The sequence below is a fragment of the Globicephala melas genome, chromosome 2, assembly GCF_963455315.2.
Source record: "Globicephala melas chromosome 2, mGloMel1.2, whole genome shotgun sequence".
NCBI lineage: Eukaryota > Metazoa > Chordata > Mammalia > Artiodactyla > Delphinidae > Globicephala > Globicephala melas.
This window is the reverse complement of record NC_083315.2, coordinates 70,809,366-70,821,817: the sequence shown is the minus strand read 5'-3', so window position 1 is coordinate 70,821,817 and position 12,452 is coordinate 70,809,366. Positions and strand designations below refer to the sequence as shown.

Genomic DNA, 12,452 nt, shown 5'->3' with positions numbered 1-12,452 from the left:
TTGATTGAACCACATCTCCTAAGCATTCACCAGGCATTGGGAACACAAAATTGTGTGAGTCTATGACCAAGAGCTTCTCTCCGAGTGTGATTCAGACCTCTCTCCATGGAGAAGCTCGGAAGCTTGGTGTCCCGTGGGAAGGACATGTGAGAAGCGATTAGCAATGCCAAGTGACAAGTATGTGCTAGTGGTCCACCACCGCTGCCATGGGAGCTCTGAGGAGAGGCAAACTCTTCTGGGGAGGTGAGTGTTGCAGTCTTGGAAGGCTCCTCAGAGGAGTTGAGCCAGTTCTTGAAGGATGAGAAAGTGCAGTCAGACTGCCAGAGTAAGAAGAGGTATTCTTTTTTATATAAATTTATTTATCCATCTATTTTTGGCTGTGTTGGGTCTTCCTTGCTGCATGCCGGCTTTCTCTAGTTGCAGCGAGCAGGGGCTACTCTTCGTTGCTGTGCACGGGCTTCTCATTGCAGTGGCTTGTCTTGTGGTGGAGCACGGGCTCCAGGCACGTGAGCTTCAGTAGCTGTGGCACGCGGGCTCTGTAGTTGTGGCTCGCGGGCTCTAGAGTGCAGGCTCAGTAGTTGTGGCGTATGGGCTTAGTTGCTCCGCGACATGTGGGATCTTCCCGGACCAGGGCACGAACCTGTGTCCCCTGTACTGGCAGGCAGATTCTTAACCACTGCGCCACCAGGGAAGTCCCAGAAGAGGTATTCTAATTTTTTTTTAAATTAGAGGAAAGACAGCAAGGTGTAAAAGGGCACAGATGTGGCTGGAATGCAAAGGCTGAGGAAGGGGGTGGGAAAGTAGGTTGGTCTGGCTCCCTGAGATCCCTGGGTTCCATGCAAGACATCCCTCCCTCCCCATGGGGAGAGCAGCAGGGACGAGAAAGCCCCAGGATGACGTCCGTCCCCAGCAATGTTCTTCACTTCCATGGAAAATCCAGCCCCTCACTCATCTAGGAACAGGAAGCAGCACTCACTGTAACTGAACCTTCTTCCGGGACTTGCTTTACCCACGATCAAATCCTGGCCCAGTCTCTGCCTGAGGCCAAATTAGGCCCTGGTGTTATGTGCTAGCCAAGTCTCCTCTTGTGAGGGGGGTGTGGCTTCGTGGTCATTTTGTAACTTCCCGAATGCGTCTTTGAAGCTTTGGAACAAGCTGGGACCTATCTGTGCTCTCAGATCTCAATGAAGGAGAGGGTATAGTTAGAGCCGTTATCCCCGGAGTGTGCTGGGCAGGCGGGGGGGGGGCGGGGGGGCGGGCTTTAGGATGGGCCCTTGCTCCTGCCCAGATGCCCCTCCCACCTGTCATGATGCTATAAATTCTTACCATCTGAGTCACATTTACAATCCTGTAGAAGTGGGTAAGGGTGTGTCACCTTGGGTTGGTAAGTCACAGGTGTTTATTGGTGCTCCTTCCACACTTCTCTATCTTTGCACCTGTCACCTCTGTTTAGACCACTGCCACATTTGTCTGAAGAGCAGGCCTATTAGCTGTGCCTGGTGTTTTCGATGGCCAGCAGGACATTTATGGCTGAGAGCAGTGTATCCTTGTTGTTAAGGACAAGGACTCCGGAGTCCGTCTGAGTTTGGAACCAGTTCCACCTCCTATGTCACCTTAACTTTTCTTTGCCTCAATTCTTTTATCTGTAAAATGGGAATAGGAAAGTACCTGCCTCCTTGGGCTGTGGGGAAAAGAAAATGAGCTCATACACATAAATTTCTCCAACAGTGCCTGGCACACGGTAAGCACACAATAAAAATTAGCTGTAAGTATTATCTCCTTTCAGAAGTCCTGCTCTCACTTCAAACTCGTATGTCAAAATGGAGACCTGAGTTCTTAGTTCTGGCCTGGTCCCTCCGTTAAAAAGCTCTAGAGGCTCTTATATAACAGGCAAAGAAATGAAGCCCAGGGTGATGAAGCGACTTGCTCAGGGTCACACAGAAAGCCAAAGGGAAAGCTGGTGCTTCAGACTCATGGCCATTTCCCACGAGCCTGCTCGCACCAGCCTGGTGACCCCACAGGAAGCTTCGGGCACTGCAGAGAGCCCTTGAAGAACAATTTAGACTTAGTGCCACAATCACCTGGGCCACTTTTTGAAAATGCACATTTCTGTGGTCCCCTATTGAATTCTGATCCAGTAAGTCTAGGATGGGGCCCCAGATTAGCATTTTTAAAAGCACACCTTCTTCCCTTCCCCCAACCAGGCAATTCTGATTCAGCTGGTCTGCACTTTGAAAAATGCCTCTCAAAAGCCAGTCTCCCTCACGTGCTGCCACTGGAGATGAAATCCCAAGCAGGGCCCAGTAAGGCCCTCTGGCCAGCCCCAGGCTGCACCAGTGCAGTTACTAGGCATGCCTGTGATCCCTCAGAGGTATTTCAGGAATTTGGTCACATTGTTTCACGCTCTCATCCTGAAAAGGAACTGCCAGTCCTTCAGACAAAGATGCACCTGTACCCCTGCAAAATCAGTGGGGCATTCAACACCAAGATTATCATTCCACTGAGCATTGTTTACTGCAATCGGACGCCGGGAGCTAGGGGGCTTGTGGGTAATCTGATTCATGGCACCTCCCTCCTCCATGGGTGACCTCATCAAAGGCTCACTGCATGCAATACTGCCTCAGAAGCTTCCGTCCTAACTTTCCTTACAACACTGACTGTGTGGCCCTTCTTACCAGAGGGAGGAAATCAAATACTCGAAGAAAGAACAGATACTCAAAGAGCAGTGTTCTGAGATAGTGGCAAGAAGGACAGTTCTTTATATCTGCTTATTAAGGGACTCTGGCTGTGGACAGCTATCCACTAGGAAAAGAGAAAGCATTCCCAAACTAAGTGCTCAATTCTGAGATATTTTTAAAAACGTTGACAGGAGTCATCCAGCTTATGGAAGATTTCATTTTGGAGGGTTTTAAGAGCTGTTTCTTCTCAGCCTTTGACTTTCTCTTGCTCAGAACTTGTACCCGGGCCTGTGTTCATTTATTTCCATTTCTGAGTTATCACTGGGACACAGAGATAACAAGGTCTGCTGATCAGAATACAGCTGTGAGGACTAAGAAAGACCATAATAACTGTCCTGCAGCAATCTGAGGTTGGCCTTTCTCAGCAGGGTGGCCCGCAGGGGCAAGTGTATAACCTTCAGGATCACCCAGAATGGGTTCCAGTCCCAGATCTGCTGGTCTCTGGCTGTGGGGACTTGGACGGGTTACTTAATTCTGAGTCTCCATTTTCCTGTCTGTAAAATGTGGATACTTATATTGAACTTATAGGGCTTTTGTGCTGATCAAAGGACACAGTGAATGTCTAGCATGATGCCCATCACAAGACAGCCAATATATAGTTGTTATTCTTTTGTTCCCTATTTTCTTCTTGGTAACAGTGATTGTGATTGTGCCATTGTTCAACTAAAGAGAAAAGGAATCATTCTGAAGCTAGAAGAAAGGGAAATGAAATAAAGCATATTTAACCCATCCAGTGGAAGACAATAAAGCAAAAGAGAGAGAGAGAGAGAGAAGGAGAGACACAAGTAACTAGAAAACAAAAAGTGGTAGAAGTTAGTTAAAATATATCAGTAAACAAAACAAATATAAACAGATTAAACTCATCTGCTAAAGAACAAATTTTCAGATTGGATTTACTTTTTTTTCCATTCACTCATTCAAGCAATAATTATCTACTATGTTCTAGGCACTGGTCAAAGCACTGGAATCTAGCTAAAAGCTATTCACAAAATATACATGTAAAGACAAAGAAAGAAGACAGTTAAAAGCAAAAGATTAGGGAAAAATACACCAGGTAAGTATTAACTAAAAGAAAGTTGATTTAGCAATATTAATTCAAAACAAAATAGACCTTAAGACAGAAACTTGGCAATAAAGAAGGTCTTGATAAAGGGAACAGTTCACCCAAAAAATATAACTATCTTGAACCTATACTCATAACATAGCCTCAAAATACATAAAGCAAAAACTGACAACATTATAAGGAAATACTGACAATCTACATCACAGTAGTAGACTTTAATCACTTCTCTCAGAAAGTGTTCCAACAAACAAAAATTAGGAAGGATATAGAAGATTTGAACTACAGGTTAAATTTATGACCCTTGCATCTCATAAATAAAGAATAAATAGCTTTTCAAGTAAAACTTATAGGAATTAATCAGTACCATATGCCACAAAGGCACTAAAGAATTGATAATATACAATTAATTCTCTGTGCAGTGCAATAAAATTATAAGTCAGTAACCAACACCTTTCCACACAGAACCCATGTGTTAAGAAAATTCCTAAGTAGATTTCTAAATAATTAATGGGTCAAAGGAAGAATGATCATGGAAATTTTAAAATATTTTATAACTGAATAACAGCAAAGTATTACATAGCAAAGAGCAACATAAATTCAATTACCACCCCACGGGCATCTCCATAGCACAGCGATATGCGAAGAGCTTGGGGCTCAGACAGCAGACGGAAGCCTTGAAAACTAGAGCAGGTGGAGTTACAGTAGTGCTAGCGAAGATTATTTCTCAAATACCTTTTTTTTTAAAATTGAAGTATAGTTGATTTACAATATTGTGTTAGTTTCAGGTGTATAGCACAGTGATTTAGTTATACGTACATATATATCTCTATCCTTTTTAAGATTCTTTTCCCTTATAGGTTATTACAAAATATTGAGTAGAGTCCCCTGTGCTATACAGTAGATCTTGTTGGTTATCTATTTTCTATATAACAGTGTGTACATGTTACTCTCACATACCTTTTATTCCTCCCTGCTTTCTCTTACACTGTTGCCTCTGTCTGGAACGCCTTCCGCCCCTGCATACCCTCCAACTGCCTATGCACCCTGACCCTCATCTGGTGAACTTCTTTTCGTACGTTAAGAACCAGTTCAATCGTCATTGACTCAGCTAACGCTTGGCTCCCACAGCATCTCATTTCAGGAGCACTTTTTGATCACAAGTGCTGTACGGTGTACATGTTTCTTCTTTTCAATAGCTATAAACTCTAAAGAGTAGGGGCTACATTCTAGTCTTCTTCACCTGCCTAGAGCCACACACAGTAGGCACTCGGTAAGTTTTTGTTGAAAGACCATTGGGATTTTCATCTCCACCCTATGTCTTTAATTACCTGGAGCATTTCAGACTGTGGTCTGCCTACCGTGGCTGGAGGGAAGCCCTCCACTCTGGTTTCCAGAGCTGTACCACAGAAGCTCCCACCATTTCTGTGTCAGGAAGAGCCAGAGAGCCACATTCCTACCAGGTCATGGCCCCCACTGAAACCACAGTTAAAATGCAATGCCACCCTGAAGGAGGACGCTTTAAGTCAGAGCCCAGTATTTTTAGCAGATTTCATTTCACAATCTGCCCCTGGAAGTCTGCAAATTTGGACTTTGGGCCCAAACCCTGCCTAGAAATTGACATTCACCTGCTTTTACAGAAAGAAGTAAGATTTCACTCTAGGCAAGGAAAAACCTCAATAAAGACTGCATTTACCTTCCTGGGGAGCCATTTGCCTGATGTGAACTGAATCCTAAAATGCAAATTCTTTCTTGGGGAATGAGTATGGCAGCTGATGTTGCAACATTGCTCAGAGCAATTTGAAAACAATTCTGTTATTATTACTATCATTATCATTATTTCAACCTAGCAATTAAGTTAATATGGTTAAGTCAGCATTTTCAGCAAATTGTTATGGCATGAAGGAGTGTGTGTGTGTGTGTGTCTGTGTTTGGGATTACAGCTGTCATCATCATTTCTATTCTGCTTTAGGGGTTAAATATTTAACCACAAGTATGTGCTGCAGGCTGAAACCTGATGAGTGAGGGGGAGCCAGGGAGAAAGGGGGGCTCCTAACCATACTTCTTATTAATATGAAGGTAATAAACATGATTGTTTAATAAAGTACGTGTAAGCTGGCCTATGAGGCCACAATAGATCACGTGTGTACACATCAGCATCTCAGCACCTCCCATGGATCCTGGCATTCTCCATGTCTGAGCACTGTGGCAGCCCAGAGGAGGCTAAAGTGAACTTGACTTGAGCAAGTGGAAGCAGCACTTGTGGTATATATCCCCCAGAGGCCACTGCTTGATTTATTAGCACATCTACAATTACCCAACACTTCAACAGACCTGTAAAGCAAGCGGTGAGGGGGGTGGCGAATAGCACTAGATCCCTTCCATGGAGTCAGGGCAGCATCATTGAAAAAGTTGGAGTGTTGGAGTCAGCCAGACCTGAATGTGAGTTCTAGCTGTGTGACCCTGCGGAGATTACTTAACCTCTCTGAATCTGTCTTCTCATCCACACAATAGTGGCTATAACCCTCTCTCTTAGGGTGGTTATGAAGATTAAAAGGGATAAAATTTATATCACGTTTACTCTCTGCACATGCACTGTAGGCACTCACTAAAGAGCAGCTACTTGGTTGTTACAGTTATTCTGTTCTCATTAGTTCATGTCATCTCAATGCCTATTTTCTAGCCCAGTGCCTACCTCAGGGCTCCCATGGTACTTGTTGACCAGGGCCATTCAGAACCTTGATGGCCAAGAGGACTGTCCTGAAGACACCCAGAAAGATGCACCCCACCTCTGGGAATCTCTCCACTCTCTCCCCTGGCCCTGGGAAGTAATTTGAGATGTCCGGCTGGGCATTGCTCTTAGAGGACAATGTGTTTACAAGCACTGCTAGGGCCATGGTGTGCAGGCTGGGATGGGACCATCCGCTCAGGGACTGGGTTTGGGTCTCCCTTCCCTGGGGACTCCCTGTTGATCTGTAGTGTTCCTTGGGAGGCACTCACGTAACATGCCCCTACATGCACACACTCATACACGCACTTGTACACACGTACACAGACGTACATTCACACGCACACACACACACACAAACACACACACACACAGACATACACTCATACACAGCGTTACGCCTCATCTTTTTGGAGACTTTGGTTTGAACTGAATGTCTTGTGCCATCACTGCAATGGCAGTACCCCTGTTGAGAGCATGGACATAAAAAATACATAAATAATCTTATCAGTGGTTTAATCCCCCATCCTTAAGCTTACTTTTTAAAACTTGGAAATAATAAAAAGGTAGAAAATAGAGGGGAAATATCTATAGTCCCACTCTCCACAGACCTTTGCTAACACCTAGCAATATCTCTTGCAAGTCTTTATGCATATCTTATTTTACATCGTAATGATTATCCTATGTATTTAATATCTGTGTGTATGCACTGCTTCTTTCACTTAATTTTATAGAGTAAGCATCATTTTAATAGTTGCATAATATTCTGTAAAGAAGGACACACCACGATTTATTTGTCCCAGTCATTGGAATCTTAGATTGCTGTCCAAATGTTTGCTCTTATAAATGGAATTATGAAATCAAGTTTTCTTCTGCTTTGGGAGTTATTATCTCCGGAATTATTTTCTAGAAATATAAGGTTAAAGGTTATATGGCTCTTAATACATTATCACCAACTGATTTCCAGAAGAGTCACATCAGTGTATAAACCCCCAAACTTTTGCTCTTGATCGTCACTGATATGATCCCCCAAGAAAAACCCCGGCATCCTTGGAGGATGCCTCCTTCAGGCAGCAGGACATAGTTCCACCACTAAGTTCATCAGTCATCAAAAGGTGTCTCCAACACCACTGAGTACCGGAGATGACGTTAGGGTTCAAAGAAACAAAGTTCTTAAAGTATTAGAAAAACTATGAAATATACAAAATCCCTGTTTCCGTAAGTATTATTGTTTAGGACTTGGCTAAAGTATGTATTTCAGTTTTGTAAAAAGAAGAACTACTATGTAATAAAAGTGCAGACCACACACTCTTATGATAAAAGCTGTGAAAGTGCAGCAGCAATGTCCATCCTGGTCAAATAGGCGGAGCCCAGCCATGCCCTTAGAAGGAATTAGGGACAAGGGCAGGAAAAATGAGCGAAGAAAATGGCTTTCCACACACACAGGACCACATGCTAATGAAAATTCAGAGCCCCTTGGAGGGTTGGGGGTAAGGTGAGGGCAGCATTTTATGCTGTTATCAGACACTGTTACCTGAGCGGGAGGGAGGGATCTAAGAAACTGAAGGGGCCGGAAGAGACCTTAGGGTCCTAGACTCCACCATGGGGGTTGAGGGTATGGGGAGGAAGGAAAAGATGAGAACAGGCAACTCAGAGGGAAATTTTGTACACTAATTTGCCAGTTTCACAACGTCACCTTGAAAACAAGCATCGTCCACCTTGAAAACAAGTTATCATCCAAGTAAAGGCAGAGCTGAGTCATGTTTCCCTGGTGCTGAAATATCCAGGTGATACAACATTGTAAATCAACTATACTCCAATAAAAAAATTTTTAATAAATAAATAAATTTTAAAAATAAAATATCCTGTTGTGTGGCAAGAGCATGATCTTCAGATCAGCCAGACCTGTGGGCAGATCCTGGTTCTACCACTTCCTAGCTGTACGAAGGCTCAGTTTTATAACTTTGAGTGGGGATGGTAGTGCTACTAATTTCATCGCACCACTGGGAGGACGAGAAATGATGGATGTGCCCAGCCCAGTACCTTGCACAGAGACAGGCTTCCGTAGAGGCCAGTAGTAAGAGCTGGGGAAGGAGAGGGAGAGGAGGAGTGGGTAGTAGTGACAAGTAGTGACAGTGGGGGAGGGAAGAAGATGGGGGACATGATATGGTGTTGAATAGCAGTAGTGCTGCTGGTGGTAATTACGCTCACCCCCCCAATAATTCTTGATTCTCCTCTGCAGAACTCAGAGGACATCCTGCCTCACCCAGTCTTTTTCAAAGGAGTCCCAGCAAAGGAGAGGTGCCTGACTAGGGAATCCTACATACCTACCAACTTCCAAAGGGCCAAAACTGGTAAGAACTGTTGAGAACCTATGATTCAACTATAGTGGGTTAAATGGTGTCCCCCCAAAACTCATGTCCACCATGAACCTCAATGTTACCTTATTTGGAAATAAAGTCTTTGCAATGTAATTGGTTATAGATCAAGATGAGATCATACTGGATTAGGATGGGCTCTAAATCCAACGACTGGTGTCCTTAGAAGAAGGAAAGAGGATACACAGAGGGAAGAAGACCATGTGAAGACAGATACAGAGATTGGAGTGACGGTACCATAAGCCAAGGAACAACCGGAATCACCAGGAGCTGAAAGAGCGAGGAAGGATTGGATTCCCTGTAGAAACTTCAGAGAGAGCACAGCCCTGCTGACAGCTTGACTTGGGACTTCTGGCCTCTAGAACTGTGGGAGAATAAATTCCTGTTGTTTTAAGCCACCCCAGTTTGCAGTACTTTGTTGCAGCAGCCTGAGGAAACTAATCCACCAATCATCTCAGTTTACAGAGGAAGAAACCAAGTCCTGAAGAGAAACCAAGGTCATCACTGTTCACCCACAGAAAGGTAGCAGCTAAACAGGGGCTAGAACCCAGCCCTCAGCCCCCATCCAGGGCTCTCCCCTTAGGGAATGCCCCAAGTCTTTGGCATATGATCTCACACCTAGGTTCGGGCCAGAGGAAGGCCTATTTTGACAGAGCCACATATCCCTGTGTGTGTATGTCCTCCCCAGAGAGCACTCAGTGAGTGGAACCCACTTTTCCCGATAATGACTGACTCCTCAGTTCTGGGTGAGAGCTCTGACTGGTACATCATCTTGAGAGTTTGCTTGTAGCTGTCATGAGAGAGGAAATGCCAGCAAGCTCCCTCCCCCTGCTGAGAAGTTAATCCCCAGAGACCTTGCTGACTGACACATGGTGGGTGCTTCATAATAAATGAAAAATAAATGATGTGATAAGTACCCATTGCATCAGTGAGTGTTGCTGCATTAATATGCCCAGGTGTCCCTTTAACAGTGCACAGAGTTTTCTGTTCTCATGTGAATAATTGCTTCCATTTGTCGGGGAACGTCCTAGGAGCCAGGTACTGTGCTAAGTTTCTCCATCAGGCCCCACTGGAAGCAGGTTGAACACTCATGTCACTTCATTTGAGGAGAGTTGAAGAAAGGGGCTGTTTACAAAAGTGTGGGCAGGGTCTGGAGGAGACTGCGGCGCCCCAGGGTGGGTGGTGTGGAGCCATCGCCACCCTGGGCTAGAGGGATAAGAGGTGGGAGGGGCGAGAGCTGTGAGGACAGGAGCTGTGACATGGGGTCGAGGGCCACGCCTGTGGGTGGCGCCCAGCAGGGAAGGAGCCAGCTTCAGCCTCCTTGTCCTGTACGGGATCCAGAGGGGCAAAGGGAAGCTTGCCTCTCCTCTCAGGTGTCAGCTGGCTTATAATTGTGTCCGTTAATTTTCACAATAACCCTGTGAGGTAAGTGCTATTGCTACCAGCCTGTTTCAGAGATGAGGAAACTCAAGTGAAAAAAAGAAACCATTTCTGGTCATCGATGGGCCAGGATTTGAACCCAAATCTCTCTGACTCCACAGACTATAGAGTTCTGTTCTCGTGTATTAGGCCATAATTTGCCATGAAGTTAGCACCAGATAGATGCCATAGATGTAACTTCAAGAACACAGATGATAGTCAAGTGTCGTAAAACAATTAAGAAGTAACAAATTTTCAGTATTTATTAAATTTTGTTTTTAATAGAATGTATTTAGCTATAAGCTTATATAATTTACTCTTTAATAATGGCAATGTTTAACAACTGACTTGCAAAGTTCCTGAAGACTTAACAATCATCTCTTGCAAGCCAGCATGGGCTATGTCCAGCACCCCTGAACAGCTAAATTTCTCTTCTGTGGCTTAAACAGTACTATCTCCCCAAATTAATTACTGTTTTGGGGAGAAGAGTATATTCATAATCTAGTAGCGCTATTAGATCATAGAACCCACATGCATGCAGCTCACACTGATGGAAATGTTGAGAAGAAATCCAAAGAGAGGAATCCATTTCCACTGGTGACCACAGACGACAGGACATGGAACTTCTCCTTCCTTGGTCCCTGCTGGTCCCTAGGATCTGAGGGGCCATGAGAAGGACTGGAGAGGACAGGATGGCTGAGCTAAATGGGCAATACTCTAGAATGGATGTCCCAGGGCAGGGGTATCAGAAGCAAGGACTGGAAAGGATGGATCCAGAGAGTTAGAAACTTCTAGTGGCAAGGAGGAGAGGTTTCCAAAGGAGCTGGGTGGAGATGGGAAGACCTGGACCCTTGCTAAACTGTGGGAGAAGCTCAGGGTTTGGTGAACCAGGTCAAATGCCACTGGGACCTCTGCTTGTGAGACTTTAAGTGCCTTTTCTTTAAAATTCAGGAACAAGTCCAAATTAATAAGAAATAGGACTGTTCTTCTCCTATGTTATAATTCCAAAGTGGCCGCAACCTCTTCAGTAGAGAACTCAGCTTATGCCTTGTTCAGCCTGACATGGCTGTTTTAGGAAGCCCAGTAAGATGGGGTGGCAAAGGAACACTCATCCATTCACTGGCCTCAGAGGAGAGGGACCTGTAGCCTCTCAAGCACCCAGTGACTCAGGGTTCCAGGAGGCAGACCTGCCAATACTATGGGAGGCCCTGAGAGGACCGGCAGGTAACCCACCCTTCTGCTCACCCCTGTAGATTTGAGGATGCTGCCTTCTGGAAGGAGAGGGGAGGGACCCCACGTCTGGGTGGCATCCCTGACCCCGCCTTGCACATAATACTGTCGTGGTTGCTTCAGTTGCCTGCTTCCTCCCCTAGATCCTATACTCTTGGAAGGGAAGAGAAAGTACCATCCCTAGCACAGGATCTGGTGAGCAGGTGCTCAACAAATGTTCGGGAGTGTGAACGAGACCCCAGAAGGAGCACCTTCAGTCTTCCCAGGAGAAGAAAGCTCCGAGCAGCTGGAGGCAGCAGTGAGCGAGTGAGGGACGCAGGCCCAGGAGCACCCAACAAGATGTGTAGTCGATGGACGAATGGCATGTTTGGCTCCAAACCAGCTTGAGGCACTGGGAGAAGACAGAGAAGGAGAGAATGGACCCTGGCCTTCAGGGACTTCCCCAAGGTAAGGCGCTGCGCACACCTGAGAGGAGCGAACAAATCTGGACTTGAGGTGAGTTCATGGGCTCCTCTGTGACGTGGGGTGACTCATCTAAGGTCTCGGCAGCAGGATGAGGATCCTGCCCGGGTTTCTTGCTCCTCAGCCAATGCCGGCTGCTCCCCCCTTTCCCGGACCCAGCAGTGGTGTTGAGGAGGGCTGGCAGGTCACCTCCAAAGGAGGAGACCTCAGACACGTGAGGCTGTTCCAGGGCTTTCCAGGGGTACTGGAGATGCCTGGTGGAGAGAAAGGAGGAAAGAGGAGAGGAGGCATCCCTGGAGGTGGAAAAACACAAGTTAAACCTGGAAAAATGCATGGAGGTGTGGATGGTGCTGGGGGTTAGGTGGGAGGGAACGCGGGCCCGAGTTGGAAAGGTTTGGTCGTCCAGAGGCTGGAGTGCTAAGCATCTGGCACTTTCA

The 12,452-nt window shown here is 45.7% G+C and overlaps 1 long non-coding RNA gene across 2 annotated transcripts in view; it reads left to right on the top strand.

Moving 5' to 3' along the window:
* Positions 1–11,983, top strand: part of LOC115864872 (uncharacterized) — a 115,892-nt gene extending 103,909 nt beyond the window's left edge. Inside the window, exons 9-11 of one of the 2 annotated variants that reach the window (XR_009562763.1) lie at positions 8,769–8,880; positions 9,011–9,426; positions 11,697–11,983. This is a non-coding gene — a long non-coding RNA (uncharacterized lncRNA). Of the gene's footprint in view, positions 1–8,768; positions 8,881–9,010; positions 9,776–11,696 lie in introns of those variants that run through there. The other variant, XR_009562762.1, reaches the window with a different exon arrangement.
* The last annotated feature ends 469 nt before the right edge of the window (positions 11,984–12,452 follow it).